We start from the raw sequence: 24,053 nt of genomic DNA, 5'->3' as shown, positions 1-24,053 counted from the left end.
GGAGATAGATATGCAGGGCAAAAAGAAATGAGAGGTGTAGGAACAGAAATGGGAAGCTAAGGGAACAGACTGTAGGAGACTGGGAGAGAGATTGCGATATAGAAGAGAGACACTACAAAATAGGGAAAGAAAATGAAGGGAAGTATTATTGAGGATTTTAACAAAATTTTTAGAAAATGTGATTAAAAAAAGAAGAAACGAAACACTTGATGCAAAAAGAAAATACTAAAATTGTTATCTTCACCTTTAGTCCTTACATAGAGCATTTATATGTTTTAGAGATTCACTGTTAGGGGACAGATAGATGAGGACGGTGGGAACATGAGATCAAAAGAATAATTTCATAACATGGACCTGCTATGCTGACCCCTGCATGCTTTCTTTTCTAAGATGCAGTCAACCTGCAGCCTTGCTTGTGTAATTGGACAGTCTATGTCACATTCCTCAGCAAGCTACCTGTTATCTGTAGGAGAAATGCAGGACCCAAATAATGTTGATAACAGGAACCCAAGTAACCCTTAAGGGGAAGACTTTTGTAACTCTTTCATAGACCAGATCATGAAATTCAGGGAGATGAGGATAATTCCTTCCAACCATAAAGCTTGTAAGACTTTATGTTTAAGAATCAGAACCAATCAGCATGAGCCAAGGTGACCTAGAGTTGTCATGACAGCAGGTACTTGAAATTCTGATGTCATCCTGCTTTGAGTCAAAAGTAGAAAGGTGGACCTGGGCAGGACTCTGGAAAATTCTCTGGGATTCCCAATAAAACTGGAGTGCAGGCAAGGCAAGGTGACTCTCCTTTCTGAGAGGATCCAATCTTTTCCTTGAAAGTGTTCCCTTTCCCTTTTCCTATCTGTTCAATAAAGTCATTGCCTGGTACTCTGAGCAACATGTCTGAAATATTTCTGACTTGGTGGCAAGAATCAGGATTTGAAGTGGGGGAGGGATCTTCGCTCTTCCTCAGTTTCCCTGAAGGCTTGAGCCCTGTAACAACTTGAATAGACATGTTTCCTGGCTTTCATATGGGCCACGATTTTTTGCATGTAATTAAATAAGGAGCAAGTTTACATTTAGCAATTGTATTTCTCATATCCAATAAAAAATCTGAACTTAGATAAGAAAGACTTTATTTAGAACAACATGGAATAGGAAAAATGCTCCAATTTCAAAATTCTAAAAGCATCTCAATATCAAACAAAAATGCTCTTATATAGGGATGAGTAAGAAGAGTTAGCAGGAACTTTGTGGGGGAGGAGGAAAGGGTGGAGGTGTGCAGGTGGCAAAACCAGGGCATTTCAGTGGGAATGGTTGTTATGGTTGTGGGATTCTGAGCATAAGCCGTTAAAGGGGAGGCAGGATGTGCAGCAGTCTAATGCTTTGGTGTGTCTTTAAATTTTCTTGTGAGCCAAAACTTAGGGGTCTGTTAGAGGAGAGAAGCCTGACTAAAATTTGGTCAAGATGGAGAAGAAGATAAGAAATGGCTGATTGTGAGCATGTGATCACTCACTTCAATTTAAACTTCCATAGTTCTATCGATAGTTACTGATTGTGTTTTGTTTAAGGCAATATATGTTTGGGAGCAGTTCTATCCAGCTGGATCTCTCCAAAGGAGGAGCCCATCTGAGTCTCTGTGACAGGTTTGCCAAACTTTGTTCCACAGTGAACCCTGAATCTCAGTCCCAAACTGTCCCAGTTATATACTGAGAACAGTTCTGTCTGTCAAAGGAGTCAAAGAGAGCACAACCAGCAATTCCCCTGAAGGCTGAGATCAGAGTTGACTTCAATTCCATTGTGGATCTTGAAACAACGTCTAAATTACCTCTGGTTCTTCTCAACTGAAGTTTCAGAGCAGGCTTGTTCACCCAGGAACCCACCTAGAGGCAAACCTATCTCATGTCCTTGAATGAATACAGGACTGAAGATTTAATTTTCTGTCATGAACACTGAAAAAAACCCTGAGTCTTAGTTTTAGACCCCTTTAAGCCACAGACAGGCAGTATGGCCAGTCCAAGGACCTACCCGGAGACCCAGAGGAAGCCTCCCTATCAATGCATCTGGTAACAGACCTGCCAAAATCTGAACTATGGAGCCTCATCCCAGAACCAGTCCCACAGATTAAGGTCTTGGAGATAGTCCAGTACATCCCCAAACCACACAGAATCCATGCCTGCAAGAGACCCCTAGTAATTATGCTGTACACTGAACATCAGCACCAACTGCAAACCCTGGATATAACCTCATCAATTGTAATCCTGAAGATAATTCTAACAGGACATGACTTCAACAAGCCAAAATCAGTCTGTAAAGACCAAAAGAGGGGTTTGTTCCTTGAAATGCACATATATCAATGCAAAGCTATACAGAAAACAAAGTATCACATAAATATTATATTACCAAAGGAAAGTAAGAGATCTCCAATGTATTATCCCAAAGAAATGAAAATATATAAGTTGCCTGAAAAAGTGTTCAAAATGATCATCTTAAGCATAATGATACATAAGAAAATAAAGAGAGATAACTAAAGGAAACTAGAAAAAAAATTTGAACAAAAGAAATTTAGTAAGCAAAATAGAAACTATAAAACAAACCAAACAGAAATCCTGGAGCTGAAGAAATCAATGATGAATTTAAAAACTCAATAAAGAGCTTCAAAAGCATACTTAATCATGCTGAAAGAAAGAATTAGTGACTTAAAATCAGGACATATGAAATTAGCCACTTAGAGGAATAAAGAGAAAAAATGTCAAAAAAGGGTGAAAAAAGTATAAGAAACTATTATAGTTTAGATATGACATGTCCCCTAAAAGATCATGTGTGAGACAATACAAGAATATTCAGAGGTTAAATGGTTGGGTTATGAGAACCTTAACCTATCAATACATTAATCAACTGATAGGGGTTAACTGGGTGGTAACTGTAGGTAATTAGGGTGTGGCTGGAGGAGGTGGTTCACTGGAGGCATGCTTTTGGAGCTTACATTTTGTCCTTGGTTAGTGGAGCTCTCTGGTTCCTAATTGCCATGTCCTGAGCTGCTTTCCTCTGTCATATTCTTCTGCCATAATGTTCTGTTTCACCTTGGGCCCAGAGCTGTGGAGTTGGCCATCTATGATTGAGACCTCTGAAACCATGAGCCAAATAAAATTTTCTACCTCCAATTGTTCTTGTTTGGTCTTTCGGTCACAGTGATGAAAAGGTTGACTAAAACAGGGACTTATGGGAAAACATACACTGTATGGATGGATGAATTATGGGAGTACCAAAGATAAGAGAAAGTATAGAAAGCTTACTTTATGAAATAGTGTCTGAAAATTGTACAAATCTTGGGAGGGATATAGATATTTAAATCCAAGAATATTAAAAGGACTTAAAGAAGGATTAATTAAAAAACAGAACCCCAACACTGAAAAACATTTAATTGAATTGTCAAAGTGAGAGACAAAAAGAGACTCTTAAAAGCAGTGAGAGATAAGAAATTTATTATACACAAAGGGTTATATATATATATATATATATATATATATATATATATATATATACTGCTGATTTACTATCAACAGAAACCTTGAAATCAAGAGGGAGATAACGTATTCAAGTGCTAAAAATAAATAAATCTGTCAACAAAGAATACTATATCCAGCAAAACTATCATTTTTTTTTAAAAAAAGGTGTTACAAAGACATTCCAAGAAAAATAAAAGCTGAGTGAGTTTATCACCAAAACAGGTTTATAAGAAATGCTTAAAGGAATTCAAGTTAAAACAAAATGGCTGGGGTTGGCTATATCTCAGTGGCAGAGTGGGTGCCTAGCATCCATGAGGCACTGGGGTCCATCTCAGCACCAATAAAAATAAATAAAGACATTCTGTCCATCTACAAGTATAAAAAATTTTTTAAAAAAGATTTGAAAAAATTATAAATAAAACATATGAATGTATAAAGCTTACTTGTAAGGAGTAATAATAAAGAGGAGACAAAGACAAGATACAGAGGCAGGGAAGGTGGCAGAGTGGCTCATTGTCCAAGCGGCCACCTTTATTTATACCAATAAGTTACATTAGGTCATTAGTAACATAACTACATTATTGTTTAGAGTATCAGTAAGGTTACTTATTGTGCAGGTACATTTTACAGTATGTAATGTTAGGAGCTTTGTGTAGCTCTCAAGAAAGTCCATTGTCTGAAGTTACTGTTAGGTGGGCAGATCCAGGAGCACCAGAGCTTGGTGAAACATTGTAGTTATCAAGCAAACAAGTTCCTTTATTCCCAGGAGTTATGTGCTTAAGATTAAGGTCGATGGCTGATAAGACTCTAGCATGGAGAGCATTACCATAGCAACCAGGCATCCTATGCATTTGCACAAAAACTTTCCCAGGCACCAAGCATGCCACAGCCATGAAGTCATCAGGGACCCCAATCCCAAACACAGAACTCCTACACTTACTGGTATACATATATAGTCATAATATGCTAATAGTCAAAAGGTTGTCTATCCTTAGGTATTAACTATAGTGTAAATATTAAAAGATGGATATATTAAAAATAACTATAGCTATATGTAATTGTTTAATAGATATTCATCATAGAGAGATACAAACTGAGATATCAATAGCATAAAATGTGACAGGCAAATGTGTAGAGTTTTTATATGCAAATGCAGTTAAAGTGTTATTTAGTTATGTTATTTATGGTTATATTTTATGTAAGCCTCACATTAGCCAGAAAGCAAAATTTCTAATAGATATACAAAATGTAAAGAAAAAGGAATCAAAGCATCCCACTATCAAAAAACAACAAACATAAAATAAATAAATAAATAAATAAACAAAATAAAAGCAAGACTGGAAGAAAGTAGCAAAATAACTATAGTCAGTAAAGAGTTAAAAAGTTGTCAATAGTAAGTGATTTTTTATCAGTAATTACCTATAAGGTTAATAAATCAGATTCTGCTATCAAAATACAGAGTGTCTAAAAGGATAAAACAAAACAAAAATCAATAATATACTGCCTGCAAGATACCCATTTTAGCCTTATGAGAACGCCCAAAGACAGAGAATGGAGGGATGGAAAGAAATTCCCAGGTAAGTATAAATACAAGACTAGTGGTGGCTATATTAATATCAGATAAAACAGACTTTGAGTAAAAAAACTAAAAAAAATTAATAATAATAATAAAAGACAAAAGAAATCATTGCATAGAGGGGTCAATTCAAAAGGAAATACCAACCACTAAGCTGTCATTTATAAATATATACAGAAAATATCAATAGATTTTAAAGGAGAGATAGATTATAACAGAATAGTAGGGGATCTTAATACTGCCATCCCAACAATTTCTAGGAATTTCTTTCCATCCCTTCATTCTCTGTCTTTGGGTGTTCTCAAATGGCTAAAATGGGTGTCTTGCAGGCAACGTATTTTTAGATTTTGTTTTGTTTTATCCTCTCAGACACTCTGTATTTGATAGCAGATTATACAGGCAGAAAATCAATAAGCAAGCATCAGCTTATATTCTTGCTGGGATTCTCCAACTGTTTTTTTTTTCATTTCAACTATATTTCAATAAATATTTAAAAATCATTATTTGCTAGTTCCATTTTCAGTCTTAATTTGCTAGTTATTTCATGTTATTTTATTTCTTGCTATTAGAATCTTTCTCAATTCAGAACTCTATGGTTTCTATCAATTGATCAAAGTTGATATTGGAAGAAAATTCTTTTATTCCAGAGGGTTAAGGTAAAAAAAGTAATGTGTCAAATATGCAGAACTTTCTTTGTGAGTGTCTTGGGTCATGGATAAATGACCTCAAGATTTTTTTTTTTTTTTTTGGTACTGGTTTCCACCCATGTCCTGTGTGGCAGTGGGAATAAGGTTCCCCTTGGTGGAATGGGCTGGCTGAGAAATAAAAGTTAAGAGAAATAAAATGGAGGAGAAAAAAAAAAACACAGTACACTGAAAGTAGTTTCAAAAGAGGGGCAGGACGGGCAAGCTGATCAGATGGATTGAGCTTCTGGATGAAGATGGAGCCTCCACTTGCTTTATTTATATTGGGAAATATCAAAGGACTTCCATAGAATATTCTTCATCAAAATAGGATAAAGGTGGGCTATCAGTTCCTAAAATGAGGGCTCTTTCTAACAGAGTGGAGGAAAAAGTCATGTGCATTGAGTGATCTATTACCACAGGAGAGCCATGGAAAATTCCCAATGCCAGGTCTAGCCCTCCCTGGCTTCCATGCTGAAAAGGTCCTCATGTATTTTATAAATGACTTCCTGCAACTGTATGTTGAACCCAGGGGTTGTTAACCACTGAGATACATCCCCAGCTGCTTTTATTTTTTGAGACAGTTTAACAAAGTTGCTTAGGGCTTCACTAAATTTGTGTCAAGATCTGTTGAAGTCTGTTTCAGATCAATTTTTCTCTTTCCCTCACTCATTTTTATGTATTTATAAAAATGAAATCCAAGTCCATCTTAGAATAAGACACAGGACAATAATGAAAAGTAGGTTATCAGGGAAAAAAAAACCAGCCTGTGAGAGCTGGCCAAAGTCTTTGAGATCACCTTGTCTAACTTCCCCAAATGACTTATGGGAAAATTGAGGCCCAGTTTGTGGTAACTTGCTTAGGATAACACAATGAGTCAAGGGATTCACATAACTCTGGTGTTCTTTCAATGATACCACAGAGCTCCTTTCCCTATCTGACAGCCCATCTGAGACTTGTTAGCCCAGCACATAGTAAGCACTTGTATCAATGGCAAATAACAATGAAGGATACTAGGGGCTTAAATAACATGCTACGAATTTGGCCTGATTTTTCTCCTGTCTTGGCTTTCTATTGGTTTTTAAGACTGGTTGGATTGACTGGTGTGTGCCATGTTGAAGCTCTGTGTTCTGGTCTCTTTGAAATGTCCTAATGCATTCTTCCCACCTCAGGGGAACTAATAGAAACACATATAGGAAACTAAGATGGGCAGTTATCAAAAAGCAATTAAGCTAATTTTATATTGTGAAATCTGGAAGAAGAAAATGAAACAAGGGAATGAGATGGAGAATGAATGGAGGATGAGAGTTGCTATTTTAACCAGGTGAGTCTGGGAAGACTTTTCCAAGGACAACTATGTTTCACATCCTGTTGACTGCTTCCTCTTACTATAATACTCTTCTTCCAAATCTTCACCTGGCTGTCTCCTTCTCAATGCTTCAATGTCTAAGCTTCCAGTGCAAATGTTATCCTCTTTAAATTTTTTTTCTTCATTTTCCTCACATAATTTCCATAACTAAGTATCAATCCCACTTCACAAAATTTCTGTATGGCCCTAACATATAATCTTATCTTCCAATGCCTCCATAAGAGTTAGATGGGATTACCCTCTATGAAGACTCTTCAGAGACCACTGAAGATATGCCTTCAGGTGTTATTTCTAAGATCCAGTTATAGTTGGTATCAGTTCCCTCAACTCACTGTTTATAATGATGCAAAGAATTTGCTTATACAGGTTTGCACATCTTTTTGAGGTGTGGTCTATTATATTCAGAGGTTCTCATGCTGGGAAAGTCTCACTTTAGAAAGTAAATATTGGGACCCTGTATGGAAGAAGTTAAGCAGGCAGGAAATATGGGAAGAAATTTATGTGCAGATACCATATTTAGACACATAGGCTTCAGTACATCCCTGACAAATGTGACTTTTTATTAGAGATGCTTACTGAAAGTTCTCATAGAAGAAGAGTTGGGCCCACAGCAAAGAATGCAATAGCATTTTAGAGAATATAAGGCAGAATTTTTATGTTCTGATATAATACTTTGTATACAAACTATTTTAAACATGTCTTCCCTACTCCCCAAAGGTTTTTCTCTGAGGCCTGCTTAATTCTCAGTGGATATAGTCCAGGTTTTATGGAGGCAATAAAACAGGGGTTCTAGAGATATAGTAAAAGGTTGCAAATTTGTATATCTTTGCAAGATAAAAAAATGAAACATAATTAATGTCACTTTAACATAGCCTGAGTTAGGCCAGCAACATAAGGACAGTGAAATTCTAGAGAAGAGGATAGGAAATCCTCTGTACAATCAGAGGCAGAGAACCTGCTATGAAAATGAAGTTTAAATGCATGAACGTAGAAATTAACAGCCTACAGCTGGAAAAGAGAAAGATAAAGGGGACATATATTATCTAAGAATATACTGTCTGTCAGGATTTCATACACAGTTGAAGAAACAGAAACTAAGGGTTAAAATAGGCTTCTTAAATTCATGCAATCTGTAAGTAACGGAACCAGGATTCAAACCTAAGAAGATCTGGATTTAGAATCAATTTTCCACAACATCAAGCTCTTGGTGAGGTAGAGTAAAAGGATGAAATGAGCAAGAAGAAGAAGTTTCAATTCCAACATCCTGGATCCATTCATAGATATGTCACCTTATAATCCTGAAATGCAAAAACATAAAAGGTCACATTTATTCAACCTAATCAACACATCTATTTTTATACATGAGGAATTTTACATCTAACTTTAGGAGTAAAGGTCAAGTTCCCTCCCTCAAGTACAGTCTCAGGATATTGACACTTTAAGTCTAAGTTATCTTCATTTTCTCTACAGGGAATGAATACATGGCAAAAGTTATGGTAGTATAACATTAACAATCCTATCACATTTGATTATGTAATAAAGCCTAATATGTATTATAACCAGGGACACAGAACTTCAAAACAGCCTGTATAAAAATTATAATATTAGGGACATGGTATTTCTTTAAAATTTTTTGTTTTTGATTGAGATATACTATGCAAACTCATCAAATCAATGAAATATCTATTATGGCTTGAACTGACACTGAAGGCTTTTGAGCCCATTCTTATGATTTCATTACTCTATGAATTCTCTTATGTACTGTGAGTTATGACTTCAGAATGAAGGCTTTTCCACAAATAGAATACCGCTAGGGTCTTTTCCCAGTATGGATTCTCTGAAGTAAATTAAGGTCTGACTTCTGGGAAAAGACCTTTCCACATGCTGCACACATAGGGTTTTTCTCCAGAGTGAATTCTCTGATGTCCAATGAGATGTGATTTCTGACAGAAGGTTTTACCACATTCACTGCATTTATACGGTTTCTCTCCAGTATGTGTTCTCTGGTGTATGATGAGATGCTACTTCAGGGAGGTATTCCCACATTTGGTACATTCAAGGGGTTTCTCTCTAGTATGAATTATCTGATGTATAATGAATTCTGACTTCCTGAGGAAGGCTTCCTCACATTGAGCATAGGATTTCTCACCAGAGTGAATTCTTTTATGTATAATGAGGTGGGACTTCTCACCAAAGTCTTTCCCACATCCAATACATTCATATGGCTTCTCTCCAGTATAAACTTTATGATGTATAATAAGTTGTGACTTCTGGGAAAAGGCTTTCTTACACTGATTACACGCATATGGTTTTTCCCCAGTGTAAATTCTCTGATGTACAATGAGGGATGATTTCTGAGAAAAGGCTTTTTCACATGCACCACAATCATATGGTTTCTCTTCAGTATGAACTCTTTAATGTATAATGACATGTGACTTCTTAGCATTCAATACATATATAGTCTTCTCCCCTATTTCAACATTCACATATTGATACCATTTTTTTAACTGCTGAGAATATTTCTGCACTAAGTACCCTTGCAGTGTTTCACTCCATCATACTCAAGAGTAGGGAGAAGTGTAGCTGGGTGTTCTCTGATATCCAAAATACTCATCAGTATTTTTTTCTGATGTAAATTCTATTACAACAGACTAAGTTCATATTAGGTTTCAAGGTTTTTCCAAGTGAATCATTTACACAGTCTTTGTCTTGAAGTATCTAGGTCTCAGAAGTCATGAAATAGTTTTCCAAATGCATTATATAAATGTTATTAATAACTGTGACTTGCCTGAGAAGTTTGTCTTGGTTTTCCCAATCTCTCTTCAGCAGGTCATCTTCTTGCCAGACTTCTAAAAGGGCATATAATGCATGATCCCCTGTGACACTTTCTAGTGTCTGCCTGTGGAAGGAAACATCTGTGAATAGATCCAGTTGAATGTATCTAGTTTGTTCTCCCTGACTGAAAGAATGAAAAGAAAAAAATAACACATACAAAATTGAAGATGTGAGGCAGTACAAATGGATTGTAGGACAGACCAGGAGCACAATGAACTGGTAGAGAGAAGGTCTATCTCAATCCCAGTAAAACACGTAAATGTTTCAAGTGAATAAATAAGAATGGATGTTATTTTCATTATGGTGGTATGAGGTAGTCACAGAATGATGCTCCTTAGAAAAGAAGTACAAAACTGAATAAAATAATATAAAAAGCTACCCAAAGCACACAAGTTGAAAAGTATTTAATTATTAAAAACATTTCTTGAGTAAGAATAGAAGATTCATGTCATTATTTCTTAGAATTTTCCCATAAACAAGCAAACAAAGACATCAACAAAGGCACACTATGGGGGGACAGAAATGTTAAACTTGAGTCCAAGTAATTTTCTCTAAAACAAAAACAACAATCATTATACGAACAAGAAGAAATGGATACCACAAAGTATTATCTTAAATACACCCCCAAATGCAAAGAGACATGAAAATGTGACCATACCCAGAAACAAAATCAGTCCATAGAAAAAAATTCAGACAGATTCATATTGGTTTTAGCAAACAGCAACTTCAAAGAAAATATTGTGAATATGAATGAAAAAATATACAAATTTCAACAAAAGAGGCAGTTAAGAAGAAATTTTGATGTAATGGAAATGTTCTGTATCATTATTGTGATGGTACTTAAACAATGCTGTGCCTTTGTCAAGATTTAAAAGATAGCAAAAATTTATTTTACGTTAACATAAGAATAAAAGAACTAAATGGAAATTTTAAAGCAGAAATAAAAATTTTGCCAGATGAATCAATATAAAGTTTCTATATTTTTCCAGGAAAAAGTCAACATTAACTTGAAATAGGTTATAGGAAATTAAAGATCATATGGAGAACACACCCTCCCCCACACACACCCCACATGGGGGTGAGGGGAGAGAAATACAGCTAAAATCTCCCCTGAAAATTAAAATGGCATGCTAAAAATATTATTTTAACACAAAAGAAGACAGCAGCAAAAGCAGAATGAAACTAAATAGCAAAATGGCAAATATAAATCAAATTGATAATTATATTAATTAGAATGCAATAATATTTCAATAAAGAGACAGAATTTTCAGACTGCATAAAAAAGTAGGAAATAAATACATGTTGTAAAAAAGAATTGTTTTAAGTTCAAGGACAAATGAAATTAAAAAAAGGATGGAGAAATATACCTTGCAAATTGTAACGTAAGAGAGTTGGTGTAGTCATGTTACTATCAAATAATATACATGTCAAGAAAATAATTAATATTATAAACAAGGAGGAATATTTCAAAACTGCAAAAGAATCAATATAGAATACATCAAAAAGATATAATAATTATAAATGCACATGTACCTACTAACAAAACCTCAAAACACCTGAAGCCAAAACTTACAAAAATGAAAGGAAAAATACACAAATAAACATTATGAGTGTAGATTTCAACACCCTTCAATATATTTATTAATGATGCATGAAGCAAGTTTAAACAAGTAAATATCAACAATCCTGGCTTAATCAATTTCTATATACATATACTCAATAACAACAAAATATACAGTTATTTTAAGGAGACATGTATCATTCACCAGAATAGACAGTAAGGTGGGCCAACATGTAGCAAAACTTTATATGGATGGAAACCATGCAGAGTGCATTTTCCAACCATAATAGAATTAAATTAGAAATAAGTCACAAAATAAATCTCACAAATTTCCCCCAATATTGGAAACTTAAACAAAATACTTATAAATAACCTTTGCATCAAAATGAGAGTTAAGAGAAAAATTAGAAAGCAACTTGAATTTAATAAAAACAAAAACAGAAAATATCAAAATTTGTGGGATTGAGCCGAAGTAACAACCAGAGGAAAAATGAGATGTGGTTAATTCTTGTAATTTTGACACGCAGGAATTTCAGTTGCCATAGCATAGTTTACAACATCAGCTTTCCCATTACATAATTCAAACTCCAACATTGTGATATGTAATTTATGAATAATGACATAAAGTACAAACTCATTGCTAGCTTTTCACTCTAGATATTACTATATAAATAACAGATACATCATGATTAGTGACCTGTCAATTTATTTCTTCCAAAGTCTATTGGTTATAATTAACTGCCTATCCATTACTCATTATGGCCACAGACAGCAAAGTGCATAGTTATATTTCCTCCTTTTCTTCCAGTGGTAAAAACCCATGGGCATTTTACAGAAATGGATACTTAAAAGATGGAATTGACAAGAAAGATAAAAATTCAGCCAAAACCCTCATTCACAAAATTGTACATGATTATAAGATAGCTGAATATGGAAATAAGACATTGCTACCATTCAAGAGGCTTTAGATATGTAGCTGGAGGAACTCAGTGAAAATGAATTTGTCAAAGTAAATGTGGATAGTAGTTGTGATGAAAAGAATAATATATTCCAGAGAAAGTAATGCCATCAAAAATATTCACATTAAGGAACTCTTGGATATATTTTACAGTATTAAAAAGGCAAAGGATAAAATGTTGGACATGGATCCATACTTATAAAGGTGTATGCCAAATTGCCAAGGCATAGAAATCATGCTGACTTTATAACATAATTTTTACAATAAGAAGATGGCTAGCACTATTCAAACTGTCCTTCACAATTTGTTTTAAAAGAAATATAACATTCAAAATGCTGCCAATATTTAAATTTCAGGGTAGTAAATAAATATTAGTTTTCATTTCATTAGTTATATATTTTCATTTCCTTAAACAATGATAACCAACAGTAAGATATAATTATAAATGCATATGTACCTACTAACAAATGGTTTTAGTTTTTATACATAAAATATATAAAATTTAGTTTTTAAATATATAAAAAAATATATATTTTTAAATATATTTTATATATTTTCATTTCCTTGAACAATGATAACCAACAGTAAGACATAATTATAAATGCACATGTTCCTACTAACAAATGTTTTTTTAATGTTTTCAAGCAAAACTCTTTAGTTTACTCCCAGTGCCTATGAAGATTACAATGTTCCAACTTTCATAGTCATTGTTATGGTCCATCATTACTATACAAAATGAGGACTACCCATATTTGAATGCTTATATTAAAAATGGTCTAAAATCAATGATCTAAACTTTGACTTAGTAAACTAGAAACATAAAAGCTAATTAAACTACAAATAAGTAGAAAAATAGGAAAAATAAAGATCAAAATGAAACCCAATGAAATAAAAAAGTGGAGAAAAATTGCGAAAAATAAAAAAAAAAACTAGTTATCTGAAAAAATTAATAAAATAGCTATTTGTATCTAGTAGTGAAGAGAAAAAAGAAAAGATATTAAATAACAATATCAGTAATGAAATACAGAATGTGTGTAAGGATTTTACAAACAGAATACCAAAAAGGGAATATTATTAAACATTTTATGCCAGTGAATTTGATAATTTGGAGAAAAATTTTAAAAGTTTCTTGAAAGATACAGATTACCAAAACTGATGTAGAAAAAGTTGATAATTTGAATCAATCCATATCAAGGAAGGAAATTTAGTAAACAAAAACCTTCCCATAAATAAAAATCTAGACCTAGACTGTTGAATTCTATCACTGCAATAAACCATGCCAAAAACCTAATAGCTTTTCTAGGTTCTGTGAGTTCTTCCTGAAAATGAGCAACTTTGTAAGCCCCATGATTGGTCAACCAGATCCAGTACTATAGTTTGGATTTTACATGTCTGCTGCATGTCCATGTGGTAAAGTCTTGGTTCCTATTGACACTACTGGGAAGTTGTGGAACCTTGAGGTGGGACCTAGTAGGAAGTCTTTAGGATACTGAGGGCATGCTCATAAAGGGGATTATGGAACCTTAATCTCTTTCTTTTTCTTTTGGTTCCCAGCCAGGAGATGAGCAGTTCCACTGCATACTGTCAGGAGCTGTGCATGGGCTGTGTGTGGAAGGTTGTGCATAGTGACCTCCTCAGGATAGGTCTGGCTTTGTGATCTCCTTGTAGCACCTTTTCAGTCAGGAATTGATCACCTGATGCAGGTGAACTTCCCCCTCAAGCTCTGCCTAAGATCCCACACAGCACCTGAGATGGGAGTGACCTGCCAAGATGTCAATCAATCTGCTGACCACAAGACATCACGAAGCAAGACTCTGCCCTTGAAACCTTATCCTCACCTTTGATGTACCTGTTACAAAATAAACCAAATGCGGGCTCCCTCTCTCTCTCCTTCTTTCCAGTGTGGAAGCAGGACCCTTAAGTTGCAGAGCTGTCTCACTCTTAATTTCAAAATTATTTCTGTGTCATGTGATTTTTCATCGTATTTCACAGCCAGCTCACTACACATAGGGGAACACAGCTGATCTTGACTCCCTTCCATCGCCATCTAGTATCTGCCCCCACTTCAACAGACCTAAAAGCAAATGAGCAACAAAGGAAAAAATAAACATGGGTTTGTTGAAATTATAAATTCTTGTGCTTCAGAGTACACTATCAAAGTGAAAAGACAATGCACAGAATGGAAGAAAGTATTTATAAATTATACATGTGATAAGGGACACATATTTTGAATACATAAAGAATTTTTATAATTCAACAATAAAAAGACAAATAACCCAATTAAAGACTAAAGAATCTGAATAGATAGTTATCTAAATAAGGAATATAAATGGCTATCAAGCACATGAAAAGATGATCAGCATCAGTGGTCATCAGGGAAATGAAAATCAAAACCATAATGTGATATCACTTCAGACACACTACTAGAATAAAAAAAGTTAAATCCTAATAAGCACAGGCAAGGGGATTGAAAAACTGGTATTCTCATATACTACTGCACTGGGAGTCTAGTATGAAATACAAAATGGACCATCCACTGTGGAAAACACCTGGCAATTCCTCAAACAATTAGATATAGAATTACTATATAATCCAGCAAATTCACTCCTAGTAACCAAAACTAAAATAAAAAAATGTTCACACTTATACATGAATGTTTGTAGTAGTATTATTCATACTAGCTAAAGGTGAAAGAACCCCAAATGTCCATAGATTAAAAAATGTGGTGTATCTACACAATGAAATATTTTGGGCCAAAAAAAGGAATAAAGTATGATACATACTATATAGTAGATGAACCTTGATAATATTTTTCTAACTGAAAGAAAGAAGTCACAATAAATCACATATTATATAATTCCATTTATATGAAATGTTCAGAATCAGTAAATCTATAAAGACATAATGTAGAACAGTGTTTGCTTAGGGGTAGTGGGAAAATCAATAAAGAGGTGATAGCCAAATGGTACAGGGTTTCTCTTTGAGATGATGAAAATTTTCTAAAATTGACTGTCATGATGGTTGAACATATCTGTGAATATACTAAAAGGTACTGAATTGTTTAAATGAGTAAATTAAATGGCATGTGAATTATATCTCAAAGCTATTTAAAATATAACAAAATTTTAGTGTATGGCTGAAGAGACATTAACTATCTACAACCATTCTGTGCATACAAACTTACACTCTACTCCTCCCCAGTAAATACCTCTCATGGAAATCAAGCAAGCCTAGCATATGTCATAAAAATATTCCTAGCTCTGAGGATTTGTACAAATCCTTCTTAGAGCTTCCCCTCTTCCTTTCTCTGCCTAACCCACACTTAAGGTATATTTTAAGGCAGGTGAGGAGGGGGGATACTCCAGTGGCAGTGTACTTACTTAGCATGCCCAAGGCCCTGGGTTGGATCCTCAGTATGGAAGTGGGGGAATATATCTTTCAAAACAGCTTTTATATCCTCTGAAAAATGCCTTCTTAAATTTTCCCCCATCTTTCTATATTTTAATTTTAATTGAACATTGAAAGAAGTAACTATATTTGCCATATAATTTTATACAGCCACGTGTCTTTAAGTATAGTCATGTTCCTGAAAAGAAATTGCTTTCTATTGTATTTGAATTTCTCTTGGAATATGGTTATTGAATGGATCAATAAGCAAAACCTTTCTGTAAATGGCTCACTATCAAAGGATGGATAGTTGAATGCCTACCACATGCTCAGCACATGAGCAGGAAAGACTAGCAGATATCAGTCTGGGTGGAGATCTAAGTCTCCAGTTAAAAATAAAAATAAAGCAACTAAGCTTTGCTACCCTTTTCTCCCTTGTGCCAGATTTTTCACCTGGATAGATCTAATTTGGCATGGCTCACTTTATGATCCATGGTTCTTCTCCTTGTTCCAATTTAGAGATGACATCTGGTTTGGAAATTAAATATCCTATTATAGAGAAAACAGATGAATTGGGTTAGCTATACTGGAGAAAGATGAGAAAGTGAAGTTATAGGAGTCCACACTAAAGTTGTCCAGAAGACAATTAACAAAGGAAAGGGGAAAGAGAAAACACAGTCACTGTTCAGAAATCCACCAGACCCTATCAGATGAGAAGGGAGAGAGACAGTGAAATGGATAACACTGTTATGCAGGGAATTCATCCTTACCCATTGAGACCATGTGACTGTAGTTCTCCAGCATCACATTCCTATACAGAGTTCTCTGAGCAGGATCCAGTTGCTGCACTCCTCCTGGGTGAAATCCACAGCCATATCTTCAAACAACACTGGACCCTGTGACAGTACACTTCTGTTCAATCTGAAGAGAGCATTCTTGTCATTTTTACTGTGGTAGGCAAAACTAATGTGCCCAGTTCTACATCATGCTTTTTTGAGAAAAGTAAAGTAAAATACTTTAAAAGAGTAAGACACAACAGGAGAACAGAGAGCAAAAGGAGACCTAATCACAAAAGGGAATTTAATAAATAATAAAGTCAACATTTCTTTCTTTTAAAAATTTTTTAGTTGTAGATGGACACAATGCCTTTATTTCATTTACTTTTTTTTTTGAGAGAGAGAGAGAAATTTTTTTAATATTTATTTTTTAGTTTTCGGTGGAAACAACATTTTTATTTTATTTTTATGTGGTGCTTAGGATCAAACCCAGGGAGTGTGCATGCCAGGCGAGTGCACTACTGCTTGAGCCACATCCCCAGCCCCTCATTTACTTTTATGTGGTGCTGAGGATCAAACTCGGTGCCCCACATGTGCGAGGCAAGTGCTCTACTTCTGAGCTATCACCTCAACCTCTCAATATTTTTTTTTTAAATTTTAAATTCTAATTTGTTATATATGACAGCAGAATGCATTATAATTTTTATTACATATATACAGCACAATTTTTCATATCTATGATTATATACATAGTATATTCACACCAATTCGTGTCTTCATATATGTACTTTGGATAGTGATGTCCATCACATTCCACCATCATTTTTGACCCCATGCCCCTCCCTTCCTCTCCCACCCCTTTGCCTATCTAGAGTTTGTCTATTCTTCCCATGTTCCTCGTCCTTACCCCACTATAAATCAGCCTCCTTACATCAGAGAAAACATTTGGCATTTGGTTTTTTGGGATTGGCTAACTTCACTTAGCATTATCTTCTCCAACTCCATCCATTTACAGGCAAATACAAAGATATTATTTTATTTTATTGCCGAGTAATATTCCATTGTGATATATATATATATATATATATATATATATATATATATATATATATCACTTTTTTATCCATTCATCTACTAAAGGACATACAGGTTGGTTCCACAGTTTAGCTATTGTGAATTGTGCTGCTATAAACATTGATGTGGCTGTGACCCTGTAGTAAGCTGTTTTTAAGTCTTTTGGGTATAGACCGAGGAGAGGGATAGCTAGGTCAAATAGTGGTTCCATTCCCAGTTTTCCAAGGAACCTCCATACTGCTTTCCATATTGGTGGCACCAATTTGTAGACTCAAAAGCAATGTATAAGTGTGCCTTTTCCCCCACATCCTCGCCAACACTTATTGTTGTTTGTATTCATAATAGCTGCCATTCTAACTGGAGTGAGATGAAATCTTAGAGTAGTTTTGGTTTGTATTTCTCTAATTGCTAGAGATGATGTAAAAGGATATAATATCAACACCCATAAATCAAAGGCATTTCTGTATATCAGTTACAAATCCTCTGAAAGGGAAATGAGGAAAACTACCCATTTATAATAGCTTCAAAAAAAACCCCACAACTTGGAAATCAAGTTAATGAAAGAGGTGAAAGATCTATACAGTGAAAACTATAGAATCCTAAATAAAGAAATCAAAGAAGACCTTAGAAGATAAAAAGATCTATCTTGCCCTTGGATAGGCAGAATTAATATTATCAAAATGACCATACTACCAAAAGCACTATACAAATTTAATCAAATTATAATCAAAATTCCAATGAAATTCCTCATAGAAATAGAAAAAGCAGTCATTAAATTCATCTGGAAAAATAAGAGACCCAGAATAGCTAAAGCAATTCTTAGCAGAAGAGTGAGGCAGGTGGCAACACTATACCAGAACTTAAACTATACTACAGAGCATTAGTAACAAAAACAGCCTGATATTGGCCCCAAAATAGACTGGTAGACCACTGGTGCAGAATAGAGGACACACAGACTAACCAACATAATTACAGTTATCTTATATTAGACAAAGGTGCCAAAAGATAGCCTCTTCAGCAAATTGTGCTGGGAAAACTGGAAATCCATATGCAACAAAATGAAATTAAACCTCTATCTCTCACCATGCATAAAAACTCAACTCAAAGTGAATCAAAGACATAGGAATTAAACTAGAGACCCTGCATTTGATAGGAGAAAAAGTAGGCCCTAATCTCCATCATGTTGGATTAGGCCCCAATTTCCTTAATGAGACTCCTATAGCACACAAGTTAAAATCAAAAATCAATAAATGAAATGAATTAAAATTAAAATTTTCTTCTCAGCAAAAGAAATAATCAGTGAGGTGAATAGAGATCTTACATCTTGGGAACATATTTTTACCCCTCACACATCAGATGGAGCACTAATCTCTAAGGTATATAAAGATCTCGAAAAACTAAGCACCAAAAAAACAAATAACTCAATCAACAAATGAGCCAACGACCTGAACAGATATTTCTCAGAAGATGATATATAATCAATCAACAAATATATGTAAAGGCAACTAACAATACTGTGAAACTAGTATTCAACTAACAATACTGGGAAAATTAGAGTTATTCAATAAAAGTTGGAACTTCACATCTTAAAAACAGTAGAATTGATAATGTCCAGATAGAGAAAAAGTATCTAAAGAGAAATGATTAACACTGGATATCCCAGGAGGAAGCAAGAAATTTAAGGCTCCCACCTTTTTATATCTACATATAAAATATATTATGTAAATATATTTTATATCTACATCTACATATATATTATGTGAATGTTTTTCTGCAAGTATATTTGGGCCATGAATAAAATAGTGAAACATCTTTATTAAAGAACAAAGAGAACTGGAGTTGGGGAATAGACTCACAAACCCTAAGGTCATATCAAAAGCTATGGAGAAAATATTCCTGCTCTTCAAGCCTTTGTCAGTGAATTCTGGTAAAGAACTGCACAGTTGAGGAAAATATTGGCTTTACAGACCAGTGGACACTCATCATTCCATCTTATTCAGGTACCACCCCTTGAAAATATTATCACCGAAAGCCTATAGTATACCAAGGAATAATGATTATGAAGAATGGTTCTAACATTAATGATAACTGCGCTCCTTAAAAGAAATATTTTAAGACACAAATTTTGAAAGTAAGGGTACATTTATGTAGAAACATGTACAAGGAAATCACCTATAAGAAGAATAAAAATGTTTTTATTTGAATACAAATGGCAGGAAATATTTTCTCATTATTGAAAATTCAGGTGGTTTCTCTTTGTGGAAAATGTTAAATGTAAATCATGTATACAATCTTCTCTACCTTTCTACTGTGATTGCTAGAAAGATTAGACAAATTGATATTGTAATTTTTACACATATACAACATAAGGACTAATAATAGGATATTACTATATTTATGTATAATTTGTAGTTAACAAGTATGTATATACAAAACATATGTTCATATATTTTGTCCTCTACTTTACTAGTGGTTTGATATGGCTTAAACCCACATACAATCTGCATATTACATATAAGCTCCTTGCAAGTCCTTACTTCTGTTCTCTCTACTTTTTCTTAATCCTGATTTTTAGTTTTCTGCACTTTTCCATTTAAATGTATGGGAACCAAGTACAAAATAAACAAGCAGCTAACCTGAGACTTGATCATTTCCTATTTCTCTTTGAACAAGGCAGAAGTCTGAAGAATCAGAACTAGAGGAGAGAATGGAGTCTCCAGTGGCCAGAGCTGACATTCACCAGTCTAGAGACAATCTCCTCCAGAAGTCAGGTGGGTAATGGGCCATCCTGTGGGAGAAGGCCATTTGAGGCTCACAGAAACATTGGGAACCACTGTGTGAAGGAGCCATCAACTCCTTCCCTGACTATAATATGAGCACATAAAATTTGGACAAGTTATATTTTTAACTGGATAAACACACAGATATGTTTCTGGTGGATTAGTGAAAACCTTAATGTTCCCCTTTGATTCAATGATTTTATTCAATTTGATGTTCTGTTTGTAGCATTCTATCTTAAAACAAAAATCATGGATATAGAGGTAACTGGAATGCGAAAATGATCAAGTGGAAGACTGAGGAATGTATTTCTATATTCCCAGCACTGATTTCTGTTACTGATTGTCCCTCAAAAATTCAAAAGTTGACCTGCAATGTGATAGTACTAGGAGGTGGAGTCTTTAAAGAGTCCACATCAGTGGGATTAATGCCCTTATAAAAAGAGACACAAGAGAGAAGACTTATCTCTCAGGAACGAGAAGATAATATGAGAAGACAGCCATCTGCAAACCAAGAAGAGTGCCCTCACTAGATATGAGATCTGCCAGCACCTGACCATGCACTTGCCAGCTTCCAGGACTATGAGAAACAAATGTTTGTTGTTTAAACTGTCTATAGTATTCTCTTATGGAAGGTCTAAGATAAGTTCTTTCATGTTTACCCCAACCCAGCAAATTCTCTTGTTGCATCACTATTCATGCATTAAAATTGTTTAAATTGTTTTTTGGTTTAGATTATTATTAATGATTTTCAACAGTACAGATGTCTATATAAGAATTAGCGATAGGTTGGAACCACTGATAAACAGGAGTATATCACAATGCAGGAAAGGTATTTAGCTGGTAAACTTTTCCCAGTCTAGGATGGGTCATGAAGATAAGGCTGAACTCAATTCAGAGTAAGTAGGGCAACCCATAATAGGGATATTGGTTCATATGTGCTATGCCAGGCTGTGTCAAAATAAAACTGGTAGGAAACAATCAAATTGTCATGCCTGTGTTTGGTTACCCAAACCTGCATCAAGGAAACAGCATGTTCAATAAGTATTTGCTAAACAGAAGGTAGAACGATTTCAATAAACTTAGGAAAAAGAAGAACTGAAATCACAAAAATTTTCCCTGACATTTGAGAACTGGCCTGGAACACACAACTCTTCTATCCAACATAAACACTCACCAAGAACATCAATATCAGATAAGGTCACTTTGTGACCATGATAGATCAAAACAAGACCACTCTGAAATCATGTTTGAATACAGAATATGTGAAGAAGACCAGGTACCCCCACCCAAAAGACCCTTGCATTAATTAAGGTTCCCTTCTTGTCAGAAAGATTTTTAGGAAGGGTGTCAACAGGATATCAGCAAAAATTTTTGCAGACAGCATTGTGGTTTGTAACTTTCTTTCTTGTAAATGCAAGGTTTGGGGACAAAATGCATGAAACCTCTGTCTAGCCTAAGAATATGAGACAAAGAGTAACTGTTCCCACCCACTTCCACGTAACCACCTGAATATAAACCTAAAAGAATTTCCAGACCTGAGGTCCAGAGATTTTTAGGAGTCAGCCCCTCTGGAAGGCTGCAGCCTAAATAAACCAGCTTCCTGCTAATTCCTCAGGTGTCCAACTTCATCTGTCCTATATCATGTCAACACCTTTTAATCCATAAAATCCGAAAAATCCTGCTCTCCTGTGGACTGCTACTGCTTTAGCTATTTAGCTATCCAATCTGGTGATTTTTCCCTTTAGATAAGATTTATTAAAATGTAACTTCCCGGGGCTGGGGATGTGGCTCAAGCGGTAGCGCGCTCGCCTGGCATGCGTGGGGCCAGGGTCCAGCCTCAGCACCACATACAAAGATGTTGTGTCCGCCGAAAACTAAAAAATAAACATTAAAAATTTATCTCTCTCTCTCTTTAAAAAAAAAGTAATATTATAAAAAAAAATAAATAAAATCTAGATTTCTGGGCTGGGGATGTGGCTCAAGTGGTAGCGCGCTCGCCTGGCATGCCTGCGGCCCGGGTTCGATCCTCAGCACCACATACAAACAAAGATGTGTCTGCCAAAAACTAACAATAAATATTAAAATTCTCTCTCTCTCTCTCTCTTTAAAAAAAAAAAAAAAAAAAAAAAAGTAACTTCCCAGTCATTGAATTACATTTCCTGACTGCATCCAAACCAAAGCAAGGCCCACTTCCTTGATTCCTGCCTCAAATTACCTGTCACAAACCCAAGTTCTACAGAAGTTCTAAGCTAACCATTCTCCGTGGTTCCTCACTTCAGGAACATTAAATCTAACTTATTCAACTACAGGGCATTCCCGGTGTTTTTTGGCTATAGGAAATGGACAATCTTATTCCTTTATATTCATTTGGTCTTATGTTTGCAGAACGTTTTCTTCTATAAGAACACAAGTGATGGCCAGGAGATGGTCTGAAAAAACTTCTGAAAAGGGTCTTCAACTTAAGGGTGGTCTGTGCCCCGCAGAAATTGTGAAGTGAAGCCTTTCCTAGGAAACTGGGACTGAATGTTGTAAGCCCCTGTCCCCATTAATAATTCCTACAAATCAATGGATCACCAAATCCAGAAATCGCGAACCCCACAGGGCACATCCATACCCCATTCCCATCATAGCACTAGCCACACAGGTCTACAAATCAGTAGCCACAGAGACTCCACCCCCAACCCGCAGATTATAACGCTCTCCTTATTAAGGGCAGCTGCAAGTCCCCAGTTCCCGTCCCAGAGACTTCTAGTCCCTGACCTCATCGTTCTCCAATCTGACCCTCACGAATTCCTACCCCAATCCCAAACTGCCCAATGACTCAACCCATAAATTCCTCTTCTAACCCGAAGCTGGATTATCAGACTCCGAAACGCCCATCAAGGCTTAACCAGGCCGCCTGTCACACACATAGTACTCTTCCGCTTCCTGTCCGTGAGCACCACCCGGGCTACCGAGCCTGCGCGGTTGCTTAACCTGCGGGTTTGTTCAGGAGACAATATGGCTGCTCCCAGGCTCTCGTTCGCAAGGGATGCGCCATCTTGAAAGTCAGGTAGGTTCCGTACAAGCGAGGGATTTGCCCAATTCCTCACCAGGGAGTGGACTGTACCATCGCGGCAGTGCGCACTTTTGAAGAGAGCTTTTTTTTTGGGGGGGGGGGGCGGGGAGAAGTGGGAGGTGAGCGTGGAGAAGGGTCTGTAGTGATATTGTCTTTATTGGGAGAATGCACGTGATTTAAAGAGGAAGAATTGGTAATGTTACGATATTTTAGCGCTTCCACACAAACGTATTTGTAAATGGTACAGCCCTACAGGAGTCAATTCCTCTGTGGGAGCCGCCAAGTGATAGAGAGAGGGAATGGTATAATAATAAAATTTAATGATGTTTTAATTAAAAGAAATACTCCAAGGCGGGGGGGGGGGGGCTTAAAATACAGTAATAAGTTGCAAGGAGGACTGAGAAAAAGGAGGAAAATTGAAAGGGAAGAGGAGACTGAGGCCCAAAGTTAACGAGAAAGTGAGGGACTGAGAGACTGGGAACAAGAAGACTGA

At 35.5% G+C, this 24,053-nt stretch overlaps 2 pseudogenes; both read right to left on the bottom strand.

The window, feature by feature from the left end:
* Positions 1 to 8,857: 8,857 nt before the first annotated feature.
* On the bottom strand, positions 8,858 to 11,370 carry LOC139705906 (zinc finger protein 300-like; annotated as a pseudogene).
* A 2,669-nt stretch (positions 11,371 to 14,039) lies between these two features.
* On the bottom strand, positions 14,040 to 23,405 carry LOC139705763 (zinc finger protein 300-like; annotated as a pseudogene).
* Positions 23,406 to 24,053: the final 648 nt, after the last annotated feature.

Source organism: Marmota flaviventris, chromosome 5 (assembly GCF_047511675.1).
Source record: "Marmota flaviventris isolate mMarFla1 chromosome 5, mMarFla1.hap1, whole genome shotgun sequence".
Lineage (NCBI taxonomy): Eukaryota > Metazoa > Chordata > Mammalia > Rodentia > Sciuridae > Marmota > Marmota flaviventris.
The sequence above is the reverse complement of the archived record's forward strand: the minus strand, read 5'-3'. Positions and strand labels throughout refer to the sequence as shown.